This window comes from Sparus aurata, chromosome 14 (genome assembly GCF_900880675.1).
Source record: "Sparus aurata chromosome 14, fSpaAur1.1, whole genome shotgun sequence".
NCBI classification, from domain to species: domain Eukaryota; kingdom Metazoa; phylum Chordata; class Actinopteri; order Spariformes; family Sparidae; genus Sparus; species Sparus aurata.
The window spans coordinates 17,613,862-17,632,273 of NC_044200.1; the positions used below are offsets into that span (position 1 = coordinate 17,613,862).

At 41.9% G+C, this 18,412-nt stretch overlaps 1 protein-coding gene and 1 long non-coding RNA gene across 6 annotated transcripts in view; one reads left to right on the top strand and one right to left on the bottom strand.

Annotated features, from left to right (window-relative positions):
- LOC115595173 (uncharacterized) overlaps positions 1-18,412 on the top strand; it is a 60,468-nt gene that overhangs the window by 39,469 nt on the left and 2,587 nt on the right. The window lies entirely within an intron of this gene.
- Positions 1-18,412, bottom strand: part of anks1b (ankyrin repeat and sterile alpha motif domain containing 1B) — a 242,117-nt gene that overhangs the window by 22,961 nt on the left and 200,744 nt on the right. The gene's annotated exons all lie outside the window — the stretch shown is intronic.

The following is an 18,412-nucleotide window of genomic DNA, read 5'->3' on the forward strand; positions in this document are numbered from 1 at the left end:
TGTTGGGCACAAGAGTCATTCATTAAAGGTGCAATGTGTACGAGTTTTGGTTAAAAAAAACAAACATTTTAAAATCAAAATAACAGGTCTGATGTTATGGCAAAAAAATCTATGTGCTGTGTTGCAGAGATATCTACTAAAGTTAGCATGCTAACCAGCTAGCCCCAGCCTGTCTTGTCACGTGTCCCACTCTGGATCACTAACTGCATGGCTAACTTAGCTAGCTAGCTAATGGCAGCTGGTGACATCAGGGAATTGGCTCTCGGAAATTTGATGAATTGATTAACCAAAAATAAAAATATTCAACAATTGACAGAAAATGAAAATCTTCAGTTGTAGCTCTACATTAAGGCACAGTATGCAAAAAGATGGCTGATTTCTGTGTTCTCAGCAGGCGCACAACAAATTCTGGGTCAAAAGCAGCTGCACTCTCAAAAAATGATGACTCTTACTTTCATTTGCATAATTTAAAACAGCTTTTACAGAGAGCAAGAGTTAAAAGGCTTTCAGACTGGATAATAACGAGATTATATCTGCAAAAAAAACTGCTTAAAGGTAACAGATTACCATCATCATCATGAGCCCCAAATGGTGGATAATACCAAGTTTCACAGAGAAAAAAAAACAGCAGAGTGCACTGCAGAGCACTCAGAGAAGTACTAATGAGTTCATAATGACACAAAATGCCCCTGAGCACATGCATACATCATGTTGTTAGCATTATTACATAACTGACATTGCTTGGACGACTGTGTAAAAGCTGTTAGTTTTGCTGTTATGTTAAAAAAAAACCCCACCACATTACATTCCTTTATACACATACCAGCATCTGACATGTCCTGTACGAGACTCACAGACAGAAAGAGAGGCGGACATGGAAAGACTGATTAAATTAATTAGGGCTCCAATTCACTACTCTGTTCTTTTCCTTCAGTTAAATGAATGACAAGTATCAGGATGAACTGGAGATGGGATTTGGATTAGAGACTTGGCCTGACTTGAGACTTGAAAGCAAAAACATTACACAAAAAAGTTTTGATGTGGTCAAATCCCCAAACTTTATTATTATTTTATTATTAATATATTAATAATGCCTAAGGACTGCAGGGGCTTTTCACACAATTTATAAAAAACAAAGTGCATATTTTTGTCATTTCAATAATCAGAAATTTAGATTTATGACCTTGTATCACCACAAAGTAGAAGTCTTTGGGAAAAAAAGCCTAACCCATGAGCTAAGATAGCTTTCTAGCTAGCCAGGCTGTCTATTTCTAGACAACAACACATTTGATAAACCGTAAGCAATCAACCACTTCCTCGCTAACATTACTGTTTGATTGCATAACACATTATGACAGGAAAGGCACCTAAATCTGAAGTATAACACATTTCAGCCTAAAAGTGAAATGCACCAGATGTAATCAAATAGTAATGTTAGAAAGTGGTTCAGTGCTAACGTTGAGTAATAGGTTATCAATTCACTATACATCATCAATCAGAAAGATTTGCCAGATTCCTATCTTGAGCGTGATGTCAGAGGAAAATGGCCGCCATGTGATGTGAATACAGGTCAATTTTGGCTCGCCATTTCTCCCTGCTTCTAGTTATTACACTTAGCTAATTGCCTCATAGCTCTAGCTCCAAACTCCAAGAGTATAGACATGAAAGTGGTATGGATCTTTTCATATTACGCATGGCAAGAAAGTTAATGAGATCATTTCTCAGAACGTCATACTGTTCCGTTATCATTTCTGGGATTAATACACTTAAAATAAAGACCCAACACAAACCAGAAGTCTGATCAGATGTCCAGGTTCTTTGTTAAGGAGACTATTTGGTAAAACTTTGTCACTGTGAGCTGAAAGTTTTTGCACTGACAGCCATGAAACTCAAAATCCAACAATATCAGATTGTGGCAAATTTGTACTAGTCTGTTGATTTCCCCAGGCACTTATTACACAGGCACAAGAAGAGACAAAAACACACATAGACACTTGGACTGCAGTGAAAGGATTCATTCTTTCTCTGGTCACCAGGCATCCACTGACTGTGCCAGTTACTGGCTTTTCTAAAGAGACGAGCTGGAACATGGCAGCCTTCTGCAGCGATGTTGTTTGCACCTTCTGGCACCCACACTTCAGTATACAACACGCTGCTGCCTGGTTTTATGGGGCTGCCTCTGGTGTTCCTCCAATAAAGGTATGTGTGCGAGTGTGAGAGAATGTGTTTGTGTGCGTCTTCGGGGCAAAAAGGTGGTAATTAGCCTCAACGCGAGGCCTTGCTGGGAGTCTAATGATTCTCCCTACAGCGCAAACACACTCACACACACATGCATGGATACACACATACTTCATCATCGCCGGCAACACTGCCCCACATCTGCTGGAGAAACACAAAAATATAAACTAACAAGAACGGTGATGTAGGACGCACTACGGCTCTATGCGTGTGTGCGTAAACCTCAGCACACAAACAGCAAAACACAATAATAATAAATAGTTTATATATGCAAATTGCATGTAAACAACTGATACATAATGCATCAAGCAAGCGGAAAAATGCTACATACCTCCTCTTGTTGTTTTCTGTGGGATGTAGGTTTCTTTATATGATGGAGTAAATAAGGGGGGAAAGAAAGGATAGTTTGAATAGCGGGATGTTAAATATACATAAGAGCCACCAACGGGTTAAACTACGTCCTACGCTGTTCCTCTCTGCATGGTAACAATGTATTTTAATTGTTAAAATTAGACAGATCAAAGGGAACGAGAGCAGAGCTGGGACTAGCGGGTAGTGGAACTAATTGGCGTATTATGGCCGCCCCGTGCTCCCTCCGCCAATTTCTACTCATCTTTCCCCTCCTCTGTGGCTTTCACAGCTCACTATCTCCTTTCTCTTTTTACACAATGTCAGTGATACTACGGCATCTCTGCCTCCCTCCATATGTGTGTCGGGACTATGGATGACTTTGGCGAGCCGAATTTGGTGCATTAGGATCATGTGGTTTTTGTCTTAATTTGCAACTTTTTAGAATGTCCGCTTTCAAACACGGGTCAATATGAAGTGAAGATTATAAGAATATGTTAACTTTCACTACACAGGGTTCTCCCCAGAAATTTTTAGGACAGACAGACAGACAGACAGACAGACAGACAGACAGACAGACAGACAGACAGACAGACAGTCGTCACCGTCACGCGCGGAGTTTAGTGGCAGCGTCGCTGACCTAGTGGTATAGCGGCGCAGCGCCGCTGTTCCACCGTCTGGGGAGAACCCTGCTACATGAACTAGGGTGACAGAACTAACCACATGCCTCATCCTCAGAGCTTTTTTAAGCCACAAGGGTCAAATTAGAGCTGTGACTAAACATTTTGTAGTAGATATGCAGCTTTTCTCCTTTTTTTTCTGATAGTAAATTGAATGTGTTTCAGTTTTTACCCAATATGTCAAAACATGCAATAACACAAATTATCCTCAGGCTTTAGAAGGTTGTGATAAGCAGTTTTGACTACTTTCTGACATAAAATAATCAATATGATAAATGGATTTAATGAGAACCCAATCCATAGATAAATCCAGGATTGACGTAAATTGTAGAACAGAGGAAAAGAGGACGCTTACTAGTTCAAAGAAAATGACACGTGATTTCCTTAAAGAATGAGTTCATTCCAACATGAAAATTCAGTCAAAAATTTCCCACGCACAGTAAAACAGCGTTGCAGCATTGTTCTAAACAACTGATGTGGATGGGACTTGTTTTAAAATGTAATAAAAACATTTGATGGCTCTGTGCGAGGCCATTTTCACATCTCAAGAAGTCCCAAGATCCAAAATAGATATGAAAAGATGCTACTCACACCCTGGATGCACAGTTAGGCTTGTGCATGCTAGCGCTTTTAGCAATGAAGCTTAAAAAAGGGGCGTACAGCAGTCAAGCTGTGTGGAATGAATTAATGTTTTAAAACAATTCCTCATCTACTTCAGCTGTTTAGGAAAATGCTGCAATGCAGTTTTGCCGTGGCGCTCCAGAAATGTTTTTTGGACTAAGAAACTTTGTCCGACTTTCTATTGGCGTAAGGCAGAGTAACAACTAAACACGCCTTTTAGAAGAGTATGTTCTTACCTCATTTTAGTTTAGATTTTTTTCCCTGTAACATAAGTCAAATAAGCTTTAACCCAGACTATAACGTATGTAAAATGACCTAGATAATATATTTTTTGCCTAACATAGTAACGCTTATAAAATATTCATTCTCATGCTTCTGCTGCTTTCCCAGTCTGTCTCCTGAGGGCCAGTAGTGTGACACCAGTCCCCACGCTGCTGTTTCATCACACACAAATATTCACACACTCCAGAAGAAGCACAGCAACTGCCTGGCACGGTGCGTATCTGTGTGTGTATCGGCGTGTTACACTTTGCCTTATGCAACAGTATCTACTTCAACTACAGTAGAAGCCTCAACCTCAGCTTCAAGTTCAACTGTCGCCATGGCAACACAGAGCCGCAGCAGTCACCCACACACACTCGACCACGGGAAAAAAAAGAATAAATAACATCCACATGCACGTGGACGTGTGCTCACACACACACGCACACACAAAACAGCTGTTTCTGCGCCTGGAGAAGAAGATTATATTGTTATCCCTGAACGGGTGAGAATCTGAATGCAAACCGACCATTATTGTTAAAACACAGACTCTCACTCTCTCTGTGATGCTTGACTGCAGTATCACACCATTTGCATTTAAATTATATTCCCAGCAGCTGTATATACTGACAGGGAAAGTGTTGAGCTACCACAGCGTGCACCCTTCTGTGCCCCTTTCCCCGGTTACTATTCGTTGCCATCGCACTAACCACGCACTCGTTTGAACTCTATTCAGATCCACTCAGAAACCCTCAGAGTGATCGTGATGTCACTCTTGCTCCCTCTCTCCATGATGTCATTGAGTGGCGAGGGCGTCCGATGAGGGTTACTTACCCTCTGGTGTTGAATTTATTACCGTAGTTTGACGGGATATCAGGCGCTGTGTGTCTCTAGTAGAGACTGGGCTGTTTGTGTCTTCTGTGTGTGCGCGCCGATCAATGCACTAATCCTGTTAACAGTCCCGTTAGCCCAGATTGAACAGCCTTGATTAACGGATTAGCCGCCACACAAACTGGTAACGGAGACGGGCTCCGACACAGCCATCTCCTCCCCTCTGTAGCCTGCTGTCACTTTTACTAACTAAAGGTGACATATTAATGCTAATTTCCAGGTTCATCATTTTATTTTGGGTTGCTACTAGAAAAGGTTGAAATGCTCTGTTTTAGCTCCTGTCTCTTTAAGGGTCCCCCCTCCCGAATACTTCGTTTCCTTTGATTGGTCAGCTCACACACGCCTGAGCCAGCACTGCTAACAACTACAGAGCAGCTGTGATATATCAACTCTCATTTGCCAAACTAGCTGCGTGGCATTCGTCAGACGGCGCTTTCTTTTGGCACTACATTTTCTCAACCGCAGAACCTCCGTATCCCTACGCATGAGCGCTAATGCGGAAGGATACGGAGAGATAAGTTTCGTTTTTATCGAAAGTAAACCTCTCGTCCAGCAGCAGGGCCTCGCGCTGTATTCCACCGCTCGCAGATCAGCTGTTGACCAGTTACGCTAGTGCGTAGGGATACGGGGGTTCTGCGGTTGAGAAAATGTAGTGCCAAAAGAAAGCGCCGTCTGACGGCGATGTAAAGCGGTGTGTATTTTACCTTTACAACGTACACTTGACCTGATGTAAAAAATTTTAGGTGAGCCTTGTTTTAGGTGGTTAATTTCGCTTTTTTGCTGAACCCCGTTCACTGCAGTAGAAAGCTGAGCCTCTGGGCTGGAGTGGCTCTCTACTTCTCCAAACTGAAGCTGCGCTGATCGGTGATTACGGTAGGAAACAGAACGACTATAGATATGTACTTTATATGACCCCACTTCAAAAAAACCGAACTATCCCTTTAACTTTCAAGATCACAAGAACATATGTAAAAGTGAACGGAAGAAAAAAAAACGAACAAGTCTCCTTTAAACCAATAAGATGATGTGTTCCATCTGTATGTTACTTGATTTCACAATGAGTCATAAAACATGCAAAGCATCTCCCAGCAGAATCGAGACGCTTTCACACACGTTTTTTTCACTCAGTCGTCCTCTTTCAAGATGCTGAATTTGTATAAACTTCCAAGAATATCACAAGAACACACTGACCTCCTTAAACACAAGAGCGACCGCAGAATAATGACATATTTTGCAAAGAAACCGGTGCAACAATAGGGGCTAAGTGGAAAGTGTCAGTGATTGTGGGACATTAACAGCGACCTCTCTCATTCAGGACACTGGAGACAAAAAGGCTTTTCTCTGTTTCCTACTGGAGGGGAGGTTGGAAGCTGGTCGGCTCACTGGAGCATAAAACCCGGCGAGGGAACCAACAGTCCAGTCACTGTCTGTGCTCAAGCTAGCACGTAGTTTTTAATGATGGAGAAGGAAGGGGCTGAAAATGCTTTCATCGTCTGTGCTCCGGTTTAATCTACACTGACTCGCCTAAATATCCCTTTTCACTCTCACTGTCCATATTCGGATTCTGTTGACCTCAAATTACCCCTCATCATCTGCTCTCGCCTCGCCTTTCCTCCTCGCTTTTCCCCACTTTCACTTCACCCAGATGATGGAAGAAAATAGACTGTCAGAGGGAATACATAGTACGAGAGTGTCAGTGATTCAGCTTAATAAAAGCAGAGCCTCTGCAGTTGTACTCCTCTTCTCCTCAGCCTTAGCAACTGCACGTGATTGGTCCGTCTTTGTTTGCTATCTACCTTCTTCAGGCTCATGTCAATATGATCAATTGCCTTGTCCCAGTAGACTATGAGGTGATGACCTCCGTGATATCAGCAGACCCCTGAAGCCCCTCAGGCGCCGTCTGCTAATGGTGCTATTGGGGTTCGACCCTTTGAAGAGTCTTTTATTGATCGTTCCGGATCCAAGAACCACTGGTGTAAGGTTACTTAAATTGCCCAGGTCAGAGTATAGTATGGGCTGATTGAATGGGAATATTGATCAGCAAATAGCCAATGTCTGTCTCAGTGATATCTTAGAGGTTGAGTACAGGGTTGTGGCTATGATTTAAGGGACATCAAGGTTCTGACATCTGGAATATTTATGAGAATTTGGGGCTTAAATGCTGAGTGTGCCATTTTCTAGACTGAATATCTAAAAATAAATCACTTGGTATAGTCAATCATTTGCTGGATAGGTGTAGTATTTGATTAGAGGGTTGTAGATATTATTGAAAACGCAAAGGTTATGTCCTCTGGAATATACATTTAAAGGTGCAATATGTAGGAATTTTGGTTATTGACAAAAGTTTTGACATTATGACTATATATGAGAGAGATATCTACTCAAGTTAGCACGCTAGCAAGCTAGCTCCATCCCTTCCTGGCCCATAGTACTCAGTCCGGACCGCTAGCTGCATGGCTTACTAGCTAATGCCAGCTACGGATTGCAGCATTTGGCAGTAATGCTGGTAATATGCTGCCCTCTATTGATTTGAGCATGAATTCAACAGGTGGCCAATTCTTACATATTGCAGCTTTAACAACACAAGGAGTTTTTTCAGTCTGATAACACATATACTGCACTTTTGTATTTTTGAAGGCTGATTCTCATCAGAAAAGCGTCAGTATTTGATGATCTTACCATTCTAAAAGATTTGGTAATTTGGGGAAATAAACTAATGACACCACATACATATCTGTACGCTAAATATGCAGTGGGAGCCAGCAGTTGGTTCTCTAAGCTTAGTATAAAGACTGGAAACAGCGGGACACAGCAAGCCTGATTCTGTCTGAAGGTACAGAAGTGTCAAAATGAGAAATTACATTTTGACAGAACTACTCCTTTAGATACCTACATAATTGTACACAATTTGGTTGGTGGATGGTCAGAGTTTTTAAGGTTGGTTGTTTAGCGCTGAAGGAATTTGCAATGATGAACAGACTATTTTTCAAATCCTGCAACTTGCCCTTGTTGAGCAGTACAATCATACAGTCATATTGTGCGGCTTTATGCAAGAAGTCTAAATTTGAGAATAAACAGCAGATAATCGTGCATGAGCTGTGGCACTAAATCTGTTAGCTGAGATGGGATATAAAAGAAGATCAAAGTCAAGCTTCCATCTTGCAGTCAATAGGGTTTGTTATATAAAAGCACTGATGTAATGTGGGTAATGTGCACAGCAGCCAGACGTTTACAGCAACAATGCTGGACTCGTTTTTCACCCTGGTTATTGACGTTTTTCCAACCCTGAATACTTAATCACAGCCAGCCACCTTCCCCTCGTTCCTTCCTCATCGCTCCATCTCTCACTTAATGTGTGTTGTTTGGAGGTGGAGCTTTTCTGCTGGAACGATGAGTATCGATTTGCCTGGACTCTCAACAGATTACACACACACACACACACACACGCTCTAACACACAACATATATGCCGTATGGGAACTAGGCGGCTTCATAATAGTAAAGTCCAGGTTTCTGCTTCATACACACACACACACACACACACACACACAGGGAGACCACATTGTGGGGGGGTTGGACGACACACTGGAAGGGAAACCAGAGACCCCTGGTTGCCTAGCAACCGCAGAGCGGGGGGGAGTTTCAGCTAAGGGGTGAGGTGCTGAAAATGATGTCCAACTGGGACCAATAGCAAGGCTCGTTTAAGGTGCTGAGAGAACAGACAGCCAATGAAATTGAGACGTTAATAAGCCCGCCTACATGGAGACAGATATATCTCCATTAATAGCAAGAGAACTGTAACTATGACTGGAAGCACAGGCTGTGTGTGTGTATGTGCAAACATCGCCAAGTGCTGCAAGATCAAGGCTGAAACAAGATCTCTCAAAGCTCGCTCTCTCGCTCGCTCTCTCTCTCTCTCACACACACACACACACACACACACACACACACACACACACACACACACACACACACACATAGTTTACCACACACGGAAGAGCTCATGAACTGAATTCTCAATATGATGAGAGAGGAAATGGTGTATGATATTTTTATGGGTTAATAAATACTTCAAAGCTCCAAGATGGAGCTGATTTTCACACTGCAGAGGAGCACCAGCTCTCCTAAGGCATCAGGCTGTGTGTGAACATGCATGAATATATATATATATATGTGTGTGTGTCTCTTTATGCGTGTAATACTATCTGAGTGTGGGTGCTTCAAAGAGTTTATCGACCTCTACTCTTCTCAAAATGTAATTACTGACAAACTATTTGGAAACAGGTTTAGATTTCATGACACAGGTGCAAAACTTGAAATTAATGAAAACACATTTGTGTTTCTATTTATGGAAATTGCTTCATAATATAGAGACATTGAAGTAGCAATTCTCTGATCACTAAGGCTACATTTCACATTTTTTTCCTACAGGTCTCAATGCTCAAGTTAGATCGTTACTAGAGGCAAGGTCTTTAGACGGTCACGTGTATATAAACCTGTGCGTGACAGCAGCTTGTACAATGTGCATCTCCACATGACGTGACACAGTTAAGGTTGACATAGCAACAGAGGCAGAGCCTAGTGGAGTCATGTTTACGTTGTCATTTGGTACCTTGCACTTTGGAGGTACAGTAGGGCTCGCATACTGTACAACAGCTGCTCGCGGTCACAGTCAGTGAAATATGGCACATACAGATACACATACTGGGGGGAGGGAAGGCTTCATATACAAGATCAGGTCAATGAGATACTTGTAGCAGCCATATGTGCATCTGTGAGCTCTCTGCTGAGAGACAGCTTCGGACGGGACCATACTGTGAGTATGCTTCAAGATTCCCAGGACGGTTGTTTCCAGCAGCCTATACAAGTAAAGAAGCTTGCAGGAATAGTCGGTAGTGTGTTATGTGCCACATTTACATTGGATATTGGTTTCCTGAATTTAGCAACGCAATCGTCAAAATTAATGTCAAAACTTAACAGTCATTTAGAGTCGGTTTTCTATGTATCTCTTGTCACAATGCTGAGCTTATGCTCTGGTTAAGTTTAGGCAACACAGTAGTTGGCCGTCAGGCAGTCTTGTCATCTGTAACTCCACGACTGTCCCCTCCACATCACAAAGCGGAACATTAGCTGCTAACATTACATCCTGGCAACGAGGCTTAAATTGTGTCACTAATGCGTATAATGGCCTCTACGAAATGTGTAAGTATGTCTCATCAAAAGCTGTCAAATAAGTACACAGGAAGTCAGTGTAGCATGACGATCAATCTAACTCACTCATATATTGGTTAGCTCACGTTATTTTCATCCGTTAGCTTGTTCAGTTAGCCGACAGCACAGAACAGTTACAGCTGGCAATGCTGGGTGTAAATATTGGGTAATAATCTCTAAATAAACCTAATTTGAGCGGTTCAGTTTAAACTTATCTAGTTATTTAACCCTGAATTATAACGGGGCACAAAGTTTGAACTCACAACTGAATCCTGATTAAAAGTAAAAATCTGAATAAAGCCGCTTCAGAGCTGCAAGAAAAAGTGTGTCGAAACCTGTGGTGTTAAAAATAGAGCGAGCATAAAGTACGATGCTATTTATCTTCCTTCTTTGAGGTTATTCAAGACGGCACACTTATATTTCCGACACACAGCAAACATATGCATGGCAATTTCAAGACTTTAAGCCCTGAACCACCTCACATAACCTGCTGGTGAGGACAAAAGTTTGGCTGAAAAAAAGATCAGCTGATTTTACGCGGCACGCTTTTGTTTTGCACCCCAGTTCAGTCCCTAAATAAGATGTCAACACTTTGAAAATGAACTGCCCCCTTCTCACAGACATGTAGAGTGAGAGAGGAGTGTTGATGCTATGAATCATCCGAGGACTTGCTTAAAAAAGACTAAAGAAAATAGAAAAAAATCGGCAGTTGGTTGTATAAACAAAATGGTGTCTAGAATTTAAAACCCTCGGCATCAATACACCAGTTAGTGTGTTAAAAGCCTTAGTCCACAATGTCTCTCACAGCATCATCCATCACGCTGTGGTTTCTCTGAGTCGGTCACCGAAGGAGAATCTATAAATGTGACTCGCCGCGGTGACGATTCGATGAACAGGAGGCATGATTATGATTGATCCACCAACGTCGGGGGTAAAAAAGCATCTGGCAGGATTTCCAACTCAATCTTACTGTCTGCCCGGGCTGTTGTTGAACAGCTGGGAGCAGATACATACTTCTCTTACTCTCATCTTGCTGGGACCTGCCTCATTCTTTCTTTCTTTTTACCTCCCACAAGGTCTTTACTTAGTTTACTTTTCAGTCTTGCACTATCACTGTTGCCTTGGTTCTTCTTCATGGTCGTTGGAACACAAGTACGTACAGGCTAGAAAATAATCATCAACTTTATCACCTCGCTTTGTTTGACGTTTGCTTGGCAGTGGCTCTTTGGGCAACTTAAGACAAAGCAAGGAAGTCTTAAGCTGGAGTCAAATAATTTGCCAAGAAAGTGGGTCTAGAAGAGTAATAGAGTGATTTTTTGAAAGCTGAGATTAAACATTTGAAAACAGTCATCTTATGAGGGCGGATTAGCCTTCCTTGTTCTAATTAATGTTTACCGTTTCAGCCTTTACGCCTGCAGACTCTCACACTACATCCAGTTCTTAAGCAACTATAGTCTTTCTTGGTCTCGTCCCAGATTCTCGCCATCCTCTAAGAGTATGTTAACGCATGCAAATGAGGATGGGAAAAAAAATTAGGGCAGCAGTTGAATTCAAGTGTATCTAACTGTCGTGGTAATAGCTTTATGCCCTTTTTTTCTGCTTCGCTTGACTCAATCTGGAGCTTAAGAAAAAAAAGCTGGCACGTTCTGGGCTGACATCGGACTTGGGATTTAACTCGCCTTTTACAAAGCCTCGTGACATTTACAAATATGAGACGTTGGTCCAATTTCTGGAAGGGGTTGAGTAAATGTTTCTGAAAACCACTCGATACACAATGTCAAGAGAAGTCCTCGCCATCAGATTATTGACACAGGGAAGAGACCAAAAGACGAAACATCGCTCGCTGTCGGGGAATAATGAGAGTTTGCAGCAAAGTTTTACTAAAGCGAGAGTGCTTTATTGCTCGTTCCCTCAGGTGGGTCGAGGATAGACACCCACACACTAAACGCACAGCACATGCATGCGCGCACAGCCAGTAAATGAGCCTAGTCAGCAGTGTTGATTGAGCGCCATGGAAGCGTTTCATATGTTGTAATCACCTCAGCCTCGCCGAGCACAGAGATCAAAGATGCATCGATAAAACAGCAAGCGCAGAACAAAAGGACCAGCGGCTCATCAGCGTATCCCGCCCCTTCTTTCTTGTTTTAAAACAGAAATTCCTCTTTCTCTTCATCACTAATTCCCTGGGTTTACCTACCTCGCCTCAAGACTGGACTTATTCCAAATGAAAAGGTGGAAGAGTCGCCTTCTGTTTGCTCTCCTCCTGTTTTCTCTCCTCGCGCTCTTCTCCTCCACTGTCTCGCAGTCCAAGACAAGTGCGTCTTCCTTCTCTTCCTCTTCTTCTTCTTCTTTAGCCACGCTTTTGCTCCTCGCCTCCTCGCTCACCACCAGCTTTTGTCTCCCTTTCTCTCACTCTCACTCTGCAGATTTCCAGCGCTCACCAACTCCTCCTCTTTCTTCAGCTTGCGGCAGCCAGACTACATCTCCTCCATGTCTCTGCCTGAGCACTCTCTCTCGCTCTCTCTCTCTCTACACACTCTCTCTCTTTCCCTCTCTCTCTCTCTTTCTACCCAGTTTACACCCCCCCCCCCCCCTCCTCTTCCTCTCCCTCCTCCTCCTCCTCCTCTCCATCTCATCACTATGGCGACGCTGGGCCCGTACAGAGACAAGCTCGCGCTGGCTCACAAGGAGCGTAAACGTGTTTCTTTGAATTGAGACCATATCATAATAAGAATATGACCTCGATGTAAAATACTTCTAACATAAACTACTAGAAAAAAAAAAAAGCTTTAGAGTTTTCCTATTTGAACGAATAGGACAGTTTCCCGTCTTTGTGCTTAGCTAAGCTAAACTAACCAGCTGTTGGTGCCTTTCCCAAAATGTGGAACTATTCCTTTAACGATATGCTTAATGATTCTTATCTGTGGAGGAATTTTACTTTGGTTTGAATGGTTGAGCTTTGGTTGAGCCATTAGCCTTAGCTACTGTTGCTACGGTGAAAAAACCAACCAGAGGTGTGAATAAATTGTTGGTGTAATTTGGCACCGTCAGAGCTGTTGAATTCATCCAAAATCGACCCCAAAACACCAAAAAAGTGAGCTGACTCAAACTGCGCAATGTTTTAAAAGGATTTCTACAGAATGTAAAAGCTCTCTGGGAATCACGTTCGACCTCGCTCCATACGTTCCTACACCCACAAGCTCATACCTTTGATATGTTATCAAAGAAGCAGACATTGTTTGTCAAAGCTGCTCATCGTTTTAATTATGATACAACCAGGAGAGTTTTCATTTTTTGTGGCAAAGCAAATGAGGGAAGAGACGGATGAGGAGTGACGTGTAAAAAACACCGCATTTCATGGTCAGCGTCCTAACTCTTATACCATCAGGGAGCTCGACCAGGAGAGTTTGATGCCCGTCCCAGTCCTGGATGTCCTCCAACTGTAGGTCATTTATTATGTAGAAAATAAAAAGGGACTTTAACTTTCTGAGCACTTTCAAATGCCCTAATAAGGGCCTTCCACTTTTCCAGGGTATCACATGTGTTCACCAACAGATGCAGACATGTTTAGACATTTGGCAGGAGGCAACTCGGAGCAGAGAAACTGAAAACGTTATCTGATCCTAATTACTCTTTTGCAACGTTCCTTTAGGGCTCTCAGGGTTCAGAGCAATGTCATCACTGAGTTGTGTAATAATATATAGATACATGTGGGATGTTTTAGTCATACAAACGGATAATATCCTCAACATCAAGAGACTACGGCAGGAATCACACCAGCGCTTGTGTGTGTGTGCATGAGCACGTGTTTATGTGTTGGAGTATATTTTCAAGTCTGTGAATGTGAAGTGTCACATAAATGAAATCCAATCCACAAAGCTCGACGTCATTCGGACTATTTCTGTCTGTTTTTACAAGAGTCTGAGATCCAGGAGGATAAAACCAAAGACCGTGCACGTCTCCTACTTGTCTTTAAGCAACAACAATACTGAAGGTTTAAACTTACTGACAACAAATACGTTTTTTGCTTTAATATATCATTATGAGGCTAATGTTGATAGCAAAATGTTACGGAAATAGAATAATGAAACCATTGGCGTTAACATTATTTCTGGCTCAGTATTTTAGCTTTAGAGTTTATTAATGGCCTTGGCCACAGCAAATGAGGATTGTGTTCTTTGAACAAAAGCTCTGATACAAAAACTAAAAGGACTTGATTGATGCTTGACAATGAAATCTAACAGACTTTTTCTGAGGAAGAACTTTTACCAACTTGAGTAGGAGTTAGAAAAAACATTTCTTCATCAAATCCTGTAGAACATTTTTGGAAATGTGCTGTCAATATGATCTATTGTGGAAAATAAGTAGGACAAAACACCTCCAGGGACGAATCCGAAATGCTTAAACCTTTAATACTCTTTCGGCTCAGAGATCTGGCACACCGAACTTGTGATTCATCGCCATTTTGGATGAAAATTTAAGAATCAGTGCTTTTTACAAACCATACCATTAGAGAGAAGTTGAGGACAATCAGTGACTTTATCCTTGTGTTAACAAAACAAACATAATCCCTCACCGTCACAGATCCCGAGGAGACCGATTAATCCATCCCCGCCGTTAACGACTGACAAGTAAGGATGTCGGTCGGGAAGCAGCCGACCAGCAGTTGCAGCTCTACAGCAGCTACAGGTTCAGGGTACGCTCGGGGGGTCACACACATTCTCTCCTGACGCCTCCCACACCATCACCAGCGCGGCGAGCGCTACAACAGGAAGTGCCGACGCCAAATAAGGCTGCAGGAGAGAGCGATATCGGCAGGCAGGCAGGCAGGGACGCTGAAGTACACTGCAGTCCTGAGGCAAATCCACCCACATGAAGAGCTACAACTCACTCCTTTTCACACGTACTGTATGAGAGCGCACCGACTCCTCACATATTAAAACACACGTATGAAAAAACGTCGAGGTGAGCGTGAAGCGACAGCGACCAGACGTCTTCTTGGTGTGAAAACTTGTGAATCTTTGATCAGTTTCACTAATTAATCGGGAAGTATGGATGCATGTGTGTGTGTGTGTGTAGGCATTATTGTATGATATATAGGGTTGAATCCTGCAGTGTCTAACGACGGCAGGAACCATCTGGTGTTGGGATGCGAGACAATCTGTCCAATTGGAAAGGTGACAAAGAAGGTGATAAGCACAGGAACACACACACACACACATGAATTCAGAGTAGTTGGAGGAGTGTCAGGACAAGGCAATCCAGCGCACACACATTTCATTTATACCACGTGCACATATCTCTAGTCTCTATGGTAACTAGTAGCCGTCATGGCAACGGAGAACAAGCTGTAGAAGAAAAGCTGAACTCTCATGACTGTCCTCAATTTATTTTGGAACCTTGTACACACACACACACACACTCAGAATTAGTCATTGTAAGGTTTTCGGAACACGCTCCCAGCTCAGTGTGTGTGTAAACTTCCTGAAATGGCATGTTGTAATGATAGTGGGGAATGCAAAGACAAGTCAGGCCCTGCAGGTGAATGACATGCACACACGCACTCACACTAACAGGCCGTCACATGCCAGAGACAAGCATGAAGAAGCAGAGAGTTACCTACACACTGTGGTAGGATTTAACTGCACATCAAGGTGTCATGAGGTCACACGATCAATCTGAAGGGTTTTAGGATGACCGACAAGGTAGCGAGTATAGTAGTGGAAAGTAACTAAGTACATTTACTCAAGTGCAGTAGTTTTATTTGCTCAAGTCCGACTGATTTTTTTAGGCTGATGCCGGTACCGATATTAGAGAGTAAAACATTCTGATGGCAGTATGGAGGCCGATATACAAGTTAGTTGAAATTCTGAATAAATGTTATGTTTCGGTACGTTTTTAGCAAATTAATTAATGTGAACATTCTGCTTATAAGACACTTAAGACATATGAGATGTATAATGGAGGCTGGATATATTACAGTCTTAAAATAAAATTTATTGTCAAAAGATCATTCTAAAATTTCTTCTATTATAGGTTGAAAGTTAAAATACAAAAGTCTTTTATATTGTCGCAAACCAATATATCCATGATGGGCCGATGTGTCAGTCGAGCTCTAGATCTTACTCCACTAATTAATTTACAGATTAAGATTTTACAAACATCTATGATGAGTTCAAGTATAATTTGTGGCCAACAGTCCTGTACTGACTGAAGTACTGTTATTTGTTCATGAGATTTGATAAACGCTCCAACACAAAACTTGCTTTTTATATTTTGGAATACCAGATACTTACACCTCACCACGCCTGTAAAGTGCAAGTATTCAAATAAAACAATCTGAAAAGGGCATTATACTCTTTGGCTGAACTTCACACAACTCGTGAGATTATTCCAGTGGGTCACCAGATGATTATGGAGCTACCAAAGGAAAAAATACTATATTCTGAAAACCAAAATTATGTTCATCTTTCAGACTTTCTCCTCATCTTTGAGTTTTTCTTGTCGTTTCTCCCTTAAAAAATTTGATTGAACTGCCCACATGCATCCCATCACAAGGAGCAGAGATAAAATGTTGCTTCATATTTGAGGGATCAAAACCAACCACTGATCAAGAGAAAAAAAAGGTATACAGCAGGACCAGAAATCAAATGCTTTTCTCAGCACAGCACTCAGGTAACCAAAACACAGAAAATACACACAGTCACACACACACACACACACACACACACACACACACACTTGAAGGCACCCTCCTCTGTGATATCAGGGTCCACTCATCTAGAACACATTAAGGGAATTGTTCCTCAAGGACCAGAAACTATCTGCACTCCACCATCGTGAAGGTGGCTTTTCCAAAACGAAATCCGTTTCTAATTGCCTCGCTCTGGGCTCTCTGAGGGCTCACTTGAAACGAGAGCAATTTGCAGCCTTGACGCAGTTGTTTTGTACTTTACTCGCACCAAAGACGAGGCGCTGCGAGTGAACCGCTGAGGCAGCAGCACCACCGTGTGGATTTAGACGGGATGTGTCTGCGGCTCAGTGCACTGCAGGGAAATGAATATGTACATGAAAGCTCCATCCAAAAGAAACGGTCAATCAAAGGTGATTGCCCGGCTAAAGTTGTGTTTTAAAATACTTCACTCTTTCAAGGTTTTACAGATAAGATTTTATCTTAAAAAAAAAATGTATTTTTAAAAACAATTGTATATACAAATCTTCAAATATTTTGAACTCCAGAACAATTTATCCTTTTCCTCCAGTCAAAAGCCGACCCAAAAGACTGTCAACCTTAACAATATTAATGTTTTGTAATATGACGCTTTACTAAGTCAACGTGATCCAGCTAAGACGTTCTCAAACAAGCCGGGGTCGAGGCCCCCAGAAGCTTCACAGAGCTAAGATTATGACAGTAAATTGTTCTTCAGACAGCTGACAGATTTTACCAGGAGACTTGTGATATTAAAAGCAGGCTGATAGAGTCATAATGTGTCGCCATTATTGCATTCTCAAGTGCCCGACACGACCGTCTAAATTAGTTTGGGTTCAAGGGGAAATTAAGGGCACAAAGCAGCTTACATGGCGGCTCCCCGGAGACGAATCTGCACTCGGCGCTCCGGTTATAATCATCTGACGCGAAGGAATGCCAGAAAATACTCCTTCGGATGGTTGTACCCACTAAATGTTTCATATTTTACTTGAATATTAATTTGTAATCACTTATTTATTAGTTGTCAGTTGACTGTAAATACAGCTGGAAGTGAATGGGCTCGAAAGTTCAGTAGAACATGATTAGTCAAATCTTAGCATAGTGTTAAAAAACTCAATTATAAGCAGTATGTGCACACTTGCTCCACCATTTTTATAGTATTATTAATTATTAATACAAAGTTAATAATTCAAAAGACAGAAAGTCTAATTTAATGAGTTTTCATTTCAGGTCTCAAGGCTTTTAATTCCCACTCTACCACACAGGACAGAACAGTATGGCTATTGAACTGAAGCTGCCAAGAATAATTGTACATACATTATCAATACTATCTGTGTATTTTCTTTTGACATACGCAGATGTTAAAGGATTATTCGTATTAATTAGAAGTTGGGTCTCATTTTCTATCAGTAATAATAAAGCTGCTCTGAAAACTGGTAATAAAAAGACGGATG